The sequence below is a fragment of the Oncorhynchus clarkii genome, chromosome 17 (assembly GCF_045791955.1).
Source record: "Oncorhynchus clarkii lewisi isolate Uvic-CL-2024 chromosome 17, UVic_Ocla_1.0, whole genome shotgun sequence".
Classification (NCBI taxonomy): domain Eukaryota; kingdom Metazoa; phylum Chordata; class Actinopteri; order Salmoniformes; family Salmonidae; genus Oncorhynchus; species Oncorhynchus clarkii.
Genome location: NC_092163.1, coordinates 7,741,310 through 7,752,464, shown reverse-complemented (window position 1 = coordinate 7,752,464; position 11,155 = coordinate 7,741,310). Strand labels below are relative to the sequence as shown.

The 11,155-nt window shown below is 46.0% G+C and overlaps 1 pseudogene; it reads left to right on the top strand.

The window, feature by feature from the left end:
- The first annotated feature begins 630 nt into the window (after positions 1 to 630).
- LOC139370458 (zinc finger protein 436-like) lies at positions 631 to 6,270 on the top strand (annotated as a pseudogene).
- The last annotated feature ends 4,885 nt before the right edge of the window (positions 6,271 to 11,155 follow it).

The following is an 11,155-nucleotide window of genomic DNA, read 5'->3' as shown; positions in this document are numbered from 1 at the left end:
TACGCTAACGCTAATTGTGAATGATCACATTATTTTTTTATCAAGTCAACAATGTCCGATATGTGATGTGTGAACTGTTCATCTCAATCAGACAACACTGATCACTAGCTAACGTTAGTAAGTTAGCATGGCTAGTTAGCCAGGCCGTGTGTTAGCTAGCTAGCCAACCTTAGTTACCTAACTTAAAATTTAGCAAATAATTTACTTAGTTAGCCATTTGTCCAGTGTGATTACAAAACAAATTCACATTTTGGTTCGGCTTTAAACTAACTTTGTGCTTGTAATTTAGCTTTGTGCTTGTAATTGAGCTATCTAGCCAGATCACATCCCACCGCAGTGAGAAAGGTGAACCAGTAAACTACAGTTAACCCAATAAAGCTAAAAAAATAGTTAACAGTAAGCTAAAGTTAACCCAGTTAGCTCAAATGGCTAACGTAAGCGATCGTTGTCATCGCCACAGCAATGTTAGCTAGCTACATTTTCTTAGCAGAATCCTAGAAGCCGAAATATTTTGCATGCATGGTCTATCCCTTTTTGTTAGAAAAGCTGTTCTAGTGAAACTCAGCCTGTTTTGTGAAGCTCACCTTTCACTTTTTTTTGTGCCTCTTCTGAATCCATCTCTAGTCTTCCATGTCTGAACCCAAGTCCACAGAGTCCCCGGGTTCTGGCTGTGGTGTTCCAGCCCAGAGAAGCTCACAGCAGGGTCCAGAGATGGTCTCAGTGAAGCTGGAGGACTGCAGTCAACCACTGCAACTCAATGTGATTGTCAAAGAGGAGCCAGAAGTCCTAGAGGAAGAGATGGCTGTCAAAGAGGAGCCAGAAGTCCTAGAGGAAGAGATGGCTGTCAAAGAGGAGGAGGCGGAGGAGGAGAGAGCAGTCGGAGAGGAGGTGGAGGAGAGAGCAGTCGGAGAGGAGGCGGAGGAGGAGAGAGCAGTCGGAGAGGCGGAGGAGGAGAGAGCAGTCAAAGAGGAGGCGGAGGAGGAAAGAGCAGTCAAAGTGGAGGCGGAGGAGGAGAGAGCAGTCAAAGAGGAAGAGGAGGAGGAGAGAGCAGTCAAAGAAGAAGAGGAGGAGGAGAGAGCCATCACAGAGGCGACGGAGGAAAGACCACTCAAAGAGGAGGTGAAGGAGAGCGGAGTCAACGACGAGGAGAGTCCAGTCAAAGAAGAGAACAGGGACGGGTCTTCTCCAGATCTAGAGGAAGAGGAAGTAGATAGTATCACTGATCCAGGTAGGCAGGAGATCCCACAACTATTATTGTTAAAGTGAGCTCCGCTTCTAGACAGAGATTGTGGTCGTGTAACAGTTTAGCTTTCGCCCGACCCCTCGCCCCGACCCGGGCTCGAACCAGGGACCCTCTGCACACATAGACAACAGTCACCCACGAAGCATCATTACAAAAGCCGCGGCCCTTGCAGAGCAAGGGGAACAACTACTTCAAGTCTCAGAGCGAGTGACGTCACCCGATTGAAACGCTATTAGCGCGCACCACTGCTAACTAGCTAGCCATTTCACATTGGTTACAGTAGCAGTATACCATTAACCCCCTGTGCAACTTATTTACCCACCTGTGTCTATATCTTTAAATATTGTGGAGTCAGGATCCTGTTATGGGTATGCTTGTCACTGGCAGAGACAGGATAGTTTGTCAGGATCAAAATAAATATTAAAGGAGCGAAGCTCAGGTTAAAGTTAGAGGAAAACCGACAATGGATACATGTTGCCCTAAGAGATGTGCGAAGTTAGTCTGCTTCAATATAATTGAGACCTGTCATGGCTGCCAAAGGTGGTTCCAGGAAGTAATCAAGGAAGTATTAACTGGGTTTTGATCACATGTGACGCAATCAAGACATCTTTGTTTTTTTATGACTTCTGAAATGTTCTATAATTTGTCTTTAACTTTATAAATATTTTGGTCGGTTGTGTAGATTGGTTGTGGAAAAATCTAACGTATTCCCTTTTGATATTTTTAGTTTTAAGGCAGCAAAATGTGTAGACTATGCAAGAGGTGTGTAGACTTTAACTAGCTACTGTATGTCCGTATTCCCACAGGAGAGATCTCCAACCCAGGTTCAGACAGTGAGCCCAGTTCCACAGCATCAGGAAACCATAAACAACACAGACGGAGGAACTCAAGACAGAAACATCACCACTGCATGGACTGCTTCACTAGTTTCTATGATCCAGAGGAGTTGAGAAGGCACACTTGTAGGCCCCACCCCTGCTCAGATTGCAGAGGCAGTTTTATTTGTCCAATTCACCTCAAATCACACCAACAGACTCACAGAATAAAGAAGATTTACCCGTGTGATCAATGTGGGAAGAGCTTTCCGACACCAAGCAAACTAATGACGCACCAGAAAACTCACACAGGAGAGAGGCCTTACCACTGCTCCCAATGTGGGACGAGCGTCAGTAATTTAGCACATCTAAAGCGACACCAGAGGATAATACACCTGGGAGAGAAGCCTTACCACTGCTCTGTGTGATAAGCGCTTCAGTCAGGCAGGTCACCTGAAGACACACCAGCGAACTCACACAGGAGAGAAGCCTTACCACTGCTCTCAGTGTGGGAAGAGCTTTGGTCGGGCAGGATCTCTGAAGACACACCAGATTACTCACACAGAAGAGAAGCCTTATCACTGCTCTCAATGTGGGGATAACTTCACTAGTTTATATTTCCTAAAGAAACACCAGATAACTCACACAGGAGAGCAGCCGTACCACTGCTCTCAGTGTGGAAAGAGCTTCAGTCAAGCAGGAGACCTGAAGCAACACCAGCGAACTCACACAGGAGAGAAGCCATACCACTGCACTCAGTGTGGGAAGCGGTTTGGTTGGGCACGAGCTCTAAAGACACACCAGCTAACTCACACAGAGGAGAAGCCTTATCACTGCTCTCAGTGTGGGAGGAGCTTCAGTCAGACGGCACACCTGAAGAAACACCAGCTAACTCACACAGGAGAGAAGCCTTACAACTGCTCTCAATGTGGGAAGGGTTTCAGTCGGCCAGCACACCTAACGAGACACCAGCAAACTCACACCGGAGAGAAGCCTTACCACTGCTCTCAATGTGGGAAGAGCTGCAGCCAGACAGCAGACCTAAAGAGGCACCAGCTAACGCACATCGGAGAGAAGCCTTACCACTGCTCTCGGTGTGGGAAGAGTTTCAGGCATTTAACAACTCTGAAGATGCACCAGATGAGAAGCTTTTCCACCGCTGTTAGTGTGGGAAGAGTTTTAAATGCATAAAATATCAGAAGATGTTGCCCAACACTGACCTTTATAATGGTGTTGCCACGCTGGGCATCTAACCAATATTGACCGAGTTGTTTTTTTTCTTCTTTTCTTCTCCAACCTGATGTACATTGTCACATAAAAAAATGTACCAAAGTTTATGAAATATGACATGAGGGTCACATTTTAAATTAAAGTGTCTATTCCTCCAGAAATCTATTCAGTTTCTATCTCCATAAATCAATACTTTCTTCACCACACTTCTATTATCGAAAGTCAACCGCTCTCCTCTTGAACGTTTGATTTGCACATTGATGTTATTGCACCAGTGTTGGGGAAACACATTAGTAACACAGGGGGTTACAGTAATATCATTACATTACTCAGTAACAAGGTAACAACAACAACAGGGTGTTACAGTAATATCATTACATTACTCAGTAACAAGGTAACAACAACAACAGGGGGTTACAGTAATATCATTACATTACTCAGTAACAATGTAACAACAACAACAGGGGGTTAATAGCATTACATTACTCAGTAACAAGGAAACAACAACAACAGGGTGTTACAGTAATATCATTACATTACTCAGTAACAAGGTAACAACAACAACAGGGGGTTACAGTAATAGCATTACATTACTCCGTAACAAGGTAACAACAACAACAGGGGGTTAATAGCATTACATTACTCAGTAACAAGGTAACAACAACAACAGGGGGTTAATAGCATTACATTACTCAGTAACAAGGAAACAACAACAACAGGGTGTTACAGTAATATCATTACATTACTCAGTAACAAGGTAACAACAACAACAGGGGGTTACAGTAATAGCATTACATTACTCCGTAACAAGGTAACAACAACAACAGTTGAAATCTGTATTTAAATAGTAACTAGTTAGCAACGTGTTACTTTCCTAATAGAGTTGCAGTGTAAAGCCGTGTGGCGTTTCCATGATGTGAAGGCATTTCACCTGCCAGGAGAGTCACCTGGTTTACAGGTAAATACATGAAGCCTCACTCACCTGCCAGGAGAGTCACCTGGTTTACAGGTAAATACATGAAGCCTTACTCACCTGCCAGGAGAGTCACCTGGTTTACAGGTAAATACATGAAGCCTCACTCACCTGCCAGGAGAGTTACCTGGTTTACAGGTAAATACATGAAGCCTCACTCACCTGCCAGGAGAGTCACCTGGTTTACAGGTAAATACATGAAGCCTTACTCACCTGCCAGGAGAGTCACCTGGTTTACAGGTAAATACATGAAGCCTCACTCACCTGCCAGGAGAGTTACCTGGTTTACAGGTAAATACATGAAGCCTCACTCACCTGCCAGGAGAGTCACCTGGTTTACAGGTAAATACATGAAGCCTCACTCACCTGCCAGGAGAGTCACCTGGTTTACAGGTAAATACATGAAGCCTCACTCACCTGCCAGGAGAGGCAGATAACCTGGTTTATAGGTAAATACATGAGAAGCCTCACTCACCTGCCAGGAGAGTCACCTGGTTTACAGGTAAATACATGAAGCCTCACTCACCTGCCAGGAGAGTCACCTGGTTGACAGGTAAATACATGAAGCCTCACTCACCTGACCTCTCACATTATACCTCACTCACCTGACCTCTCACATTATATGAAAATGGCAAGAAAGTTCAGGACAAACACACATTAAGAACAGCTGCTCTTTCCATGAGATCGACTGACCAGGAGAATCCAGGTGAAAGCTATGATCCCTCATTGATGTCACTGGTTAAATCCACTTCAATCAGTGTAGATGAAGGGGAAGGTCAAAGATGGATTTTGAAGCCTTGAGACGTGTGTGTGTGTGTGTGTGTGTGTGTGTGTGTGTGTGTGTGTGTGTGTGTGTGTGTGTGTGTGTGTGTGTGTGTGTCATTCAGAGGGTGAATAGCCAAGACAAAAGATTTAAACACGGGTTTGTGTCAAGAACTGCAACGCTGCTGGGTTTTTAACGCTCAACCGTTTCCCGTGTGTATCAAGAATGGTCCACCACCCGAAGGACATCGGGTTGACAACTGTGGGAAGCCTTGGAGTCAAAATGGGCCAGCAGTACAGCTTTCAACACCTGGTAGAATTCATGCCCCAACTAACTGAGGCTGTTCTGAGTCAATAATAACTCAATATCAGGAAGGTTAACCTAATGTTTGGTATACTCAGTGTATATCTTCTATAAACGACAACCTGCCCTGAAATTCTATACATGATCTTTACTATATAACACACACACACAGGTTCACTCCAGCCCCAGATCCTTCTCTCCCAGACCCCCCTCCACCCCCAGTCCACCCAGCCCCCAGGTTCTCTCCAGCCCCGGATCCTTCTCCCCCCAGGCTACCCTTCTCTCCCAGACCCCCCTTCACCCCCAGTCCACCCAGCCCCCAGGTTCTCTCCAGCCCCGGATCCTTCTCACCCCCAGGCTACCCTTCTCTCCCAGACCCCCCTCCACCCCCAGTCCACCCAGCCCCCAGGTTCTCTCCAGCCCCGGATCCTTCTCCCCCCCAGGCTACCCTTCTCTCCCAGACCCCCCTCCACCCCCAGTCCTCCACCCAGACCCCAGGTTCTCTCCAGCCCCAGATCCTTCTCCCCCCCAGGCTACCCTTCTCTCCCAGACCCCCCTCCACCCCCAGTCCTCCACCCAGACCCCAGGTTCTCTCCAGCCCCGGATCCTTCTCTCCCCCCCCAGGCTACCCTTCTCTCCCAGACCCCCCCCCACCCCCAGTCCTCCACCCAGACCCCAGGTTCTCTCCAGCCCCAGATCCTTCTCCTCCCCCAGGCTACCCTTCTCTCCCAGACCCCCCTCCACCCCCAGTCCTCCACCCAGACCCCAGGTTCTCTCCAGCCCCAGATCCTTCTCCTCCCCCAGGCTATCCTTCTCTCCCAGACCCCCCTCCACCCCCAGTCCTCCACCCAGACCCCAGGTTCTCTCCAGCCCCAGATCCCCCCCCCCCCCCCCCCCCCAGGCTACCCTTCTTTCCCAGATCCCCCTCCACCCCCAGCCATAGAGCTCCAAGGACCACTGGGGTCTTCTTCCCATGATGGTCACATCAAACTCTCCTTTATAAAATCCAATGTCCAGTGTGGAAAGGGTCAACACACATCATCAGACTATCCCAGACTTCCAGATAGTTTTAAATAATTTTAAAACCCTACTCCAAGTGTGTGTTTAACAATTATTTAAAATTTTTCCAAAATTCCCAGGTTTTCCAGAAACCCTGTTTGGAGAATTCCGGATCTCCGGCAAACCTGGGAATTTGGAACGCTTTCAACACCTTGTAGAGTTCATGCCCCAACTAACTGAGGCTGTTCTGTTCTATATATATATATGTTGAAACACTGTATGCAGCTTTGTGTACACTGAATTTTCTGTCATTATGGATTTGATTATTCCCTGTCATTAATTAAGTTGTGTTGACCTATACTAACAGGATGTAAAACTAAAGGTAAATAAAAAAGGTAATTTATGTTACCGTTTTGTTTGTGGGCGGTGCAGTGGGCGTAGTAGCTTCGCTGAACCAGAAGGTGGCGACCCGTAATTTAAACAGCTTGAGTAAAGAAGTTGCTTTCCCGCCATGACTGGCCTCACACTCCAGTACTGTAGGTGGCGCTGCATGCACCTGTCAGATGGTTGCGATCCGCCAATACAAATTAAAGAAGAAGTTGCTTTCCTGCCATGACTGGCCTCACACTCCAGTACTGTAGGTGGCGCTGCATGCACCTGTCAGTTGGTAGAGATCCGACAATACAAATTAAAGAAGACGTTGCTTTCTTTTAATAGCGGAACCTTGATCAAGGTGCTTCACGTATTATCTGAGCTGACCATTGTTTCCAAACAAAAATGTATGAAGATATAAGATCATATTCTTAAAATGGCAATCAGCAGAAGAAAACATAACAAAGCGACCCCCCCCCCCCCCATTTCTGTAAATTGCTGAGTGTAACCACTCTCACATTCCTAGACAGAGTTATGGATGCAGGACTGACCATGCATCCATGATAGTTTTGAAAATATATAGTGTTGGTTTACATTTACTTTGTTTATCAACACTGGAGTAAAACAGGCTTTAATATGTTGGGTTCTGACGGGGTAAGAGTTTATCTAAGCTTGTGAGGAATTTATATTCTTTAAGAATCGATGGGTACATGAATGTAGGCAGCAACATCATGATTTAGTGCAGTTGCGCAGTGTATGCAACTATCGCAGCCTTGACTGTCTTGAGTACGCAGATAGTTATTCTCACGATGACATTGAAGTGAAGGCCGTAAGAATGGCAAAAAGATCAGACCTTCGTCTCCAGTTTACTACCTTTGTCTCGAGTACATACCTACATCTCCTGAATACAAACCAAGTAAACGTACGTGTAAACTCTTCATGCTCTCTTGAAAACTTTGAGGATCTTGAAATGGAACCAGTTGGCTGAGCGCTCTGATGTTGAGCCAGACCAGCAGTGACAGGTGTAGTGGAGATTTTTTGGAAAGAGGATTCCTGCTTTTTTGGCCGACCCACACAGTGTGGGGCCGGGGAAAGGACTAACTGGGAATGGTTACATCTGTGAACGTTTCGAGAATTGTTGAGATTTTGTTTTGTGCATCCTTCGCTCAGGGGGGTTATTCCGGCAGACTACCATAGAAGATGATCTCGTCAAATATTTTTTTTTTTTATAACTAACTCAAGATGGACCACAGCCTGTCCTTTAAAGTGGGAACAAATTCGTTTTTTTTTCTTTGGAAAAGGGTCAAATCTACAAAAATGTGTCTTAACAGATGCTAGTTTTGGGAACAAAAAACTGTATTGAGATCAAACGTTTCACCGATGTGAAAGTTTGCATGACTTCGTACGAAATCGATCTTCTCCCACTGCCGGCCACTGGGCATCCTCTCATCACCATATTTGGTAGTGAGTGGAAACGCCAACCGGATGCTTCACACTAATACATTTCCGGTGAAATATCTGGCTCATTGTTCTATCTGTGATGTCGTTCTGGGAAAGGAGGTGGTTCGTAGTTACGCTAGTTAGCTGTTGTTGCTAGTATCGTCGGTAGTCAACATTTCAAAGTCCAGGTCCAAAGTAAGATCAAGCTTTTAAAACATTCTATAACGATTCTATGTACATAACACATTATTTTGTCGACACAAAAAGCTAGTCTTCAGGACATTAGATACGGTCTAGCCATTTTATCTAGCTAACGTTAGCTATAGTGGGTTGAAGTTGCCTAGGTTTTCATCTTTATCCTAGGCTAGCTAGCTAGCTATCGTTGTTAGCAAGCACGTTTGTTTAGCTAGCTATCTTCAAGACGCTGTGTTTTGTGACTGATCACATTATTCGTCATCAATGTCAAATATGTGATTAGTGAATCGTTCATTTCAACCAGGCAGCCTGATCACTAGATAGTAAGTGGGCAGGGACGGCGCCAGAACTAATCAGCTGGACAGGCATTTAATTAACTATTGTGGCTGTCGGTGCCGTTTAAGATGAGGGAGGACCATTGGCGATTTTAGCATGTACATCTTGGTGAAAAAAACAAACAAATGTGGCATGCCAGCAAAGCCACTACACAACACAACACTAAACAATACATTCATTGCATTATAACGGTGACCACAAACTGTTAGGACCTACACAAAGCTGTCCCAACACCTTACCACTGCTACTCTTGGCTATCAGCAGAATCTTGTCTGGCAGCGAATCAGTTCATTCAGACTCATTTACTGCCTTAAAAAAACAACAGCTGATATGGCTGACTTGCTTAAACACATGTGGTTTCTAATGACAATTGAGATACAAACTATGTCATAAGGGACGACAAGCGGATAAGAGGAAATCCATAATTGCGCGGCACAAATCATGCTTCATTGACAGCATGGCCAATGTTGAATGTTTATCAATATAAACTTGGAAAAGAGACCCTTAATCCCAGATTTGAGACCACGCTGCCACTGATTCCTTCCAAACCACTCGTTGAATTTGCGATTTCCAACTTGTTGTGTAATGTTTATGTCCGATGAGCACCGATATGTTTTCTCAATAATTTCTCTTCATAAAACAAGGATTAACAATGATTTTCCAGTAGATTGTCGATTTGATTCATGATGATTACTGCTAGCTAAGATTGTGAAAGTATAATGTCCAATCAAAGCTACTGTAGATATGTGATTTGACGTAATTTTATCTGTGGCCAATGACCTTGCGCCTTCTTGGATGGACACTTCTATGACAGCAGCCGAAGGGCTAGAATTTTCAAGGTCTGCTCTTACACTTGGCAGTGACGCAAAGTCCTCATGAGTGACAGAACACTAAGCCAATCACAGCACAACGCTCTGTTTTTTTTCCTGCTGTCTTGCACCACTACACCACAGAAAGGACTTAGCTAGTCTGAAACACCTGCGTTTTGTAGCTTCCTTACTCAAGAAAACAAAGAAGGGACTTAATTTATTTATTTATTTCATTGTTTTCAGACTGATATGTGACACATTAATTCCAAAATAACATGCAAATCAGGCAAGCCCCTCCCCCCCAAAATGAAATAATATATATTTTTTTTATGTGCTAAAATGTGGGGCTCAAAACAGGTGGGGCTCTGCCCTGAGTGACTGGTCCCCACTTGGAGGATCATAATGTATTGTATGAGCAAGGCCTTATTTCTATTCCAGCATATTGGATGACTCCATTCACCCAGCTCAGTGTAACATCCATAGGTTTAGGTTACGACATGGTTCCTAACATGTCACAATAACTCCTCCCTGGCATTTTCATTCGTTGTCATGTCAACCAACACTGTATTCAAAGCGCCCACTATTATTTATATTCTGTCTATAGAATTGTAATAAACATTCTATTTCCAGGATTCCAACCCAAGTGTTCTGATCTAAATCGCAATTGCAACATTTGGTTAAAAATAAGGCCTAGTTTTTTTTACCCCCTTTTCTCCCCAAATTCGTGGTAGTTACAGTTGGTAGTTACAGTCTTGTCTCATCGCTGCAACTCCTGTATGGACTCGGGAGAGGTGAAGGTCAAGAGCCGTGCATCCTCCAAAACACAACCAAACCGCACTACTTCTTGACACAACGCCCACTTAACCCGGAAGCCAGCCGCACCAATGTGTCGGAGGAAACGCGGTACACCTGGCCGCCGTACACCTGGCCACCGTATCACCGTGCACTGTGCCCGGCCCGCCACAGGGGTCGCTGGTGCACGATGGGACAAGGACATCCCTGCCGGCCAAACCCTCTCCTAACCCGGACGACGCTGGGTCTATTGTGTGCTTCCCCATGGGTCTCCCAGGCACCCAGACACCCAGAATCCCTAGTGGCACAGCTAGCAGTGTGATGCGGTGCCTCATGGGTCTCCCAGGCACCCAAACACCCAGAATCCCTAGTGGCACAGCTAGGGGTGTGATGAGGTGCCCCATGGGTCTCCCAGGCACACAGACACCCAGAATCCCTAGTGGCACAGCTAGCAGTGTGATGCGGTGCCCCATGGGTCTCCCGGTCACACAGACACCCAGAATCCCTAGTGGCACAGCTAGCAGTGTGATGCGGTGCCCCATGGGTCTCCCGGCACACAGACACCCAGAATCCCTAGTGGCACAGCTAGCAGTGTGATGCGGTGCCCCATGGGTCACACAGACACCCAGAATCCCTAGTGGCACAGCTAGCAGTGTGATGCGGTGCCCCATGGGTCACACAGACACCCAGAATCCCTAGTGGCACAGCTAGCAGTGTGCTGCGGGGCCTCAGACCGCTGCAGCTCTTGGAAGGCCTCGGCCGTGTTCTTTCTGCCCGTATCGTGAACCCGTAACGTGGCAGTGTGGAAATGATCTCATATGTGTGCAGAAATGCAGGAAATCATTTTTGGTTGAATTGTTTCATAACTGTTCAATCAGAATGGAT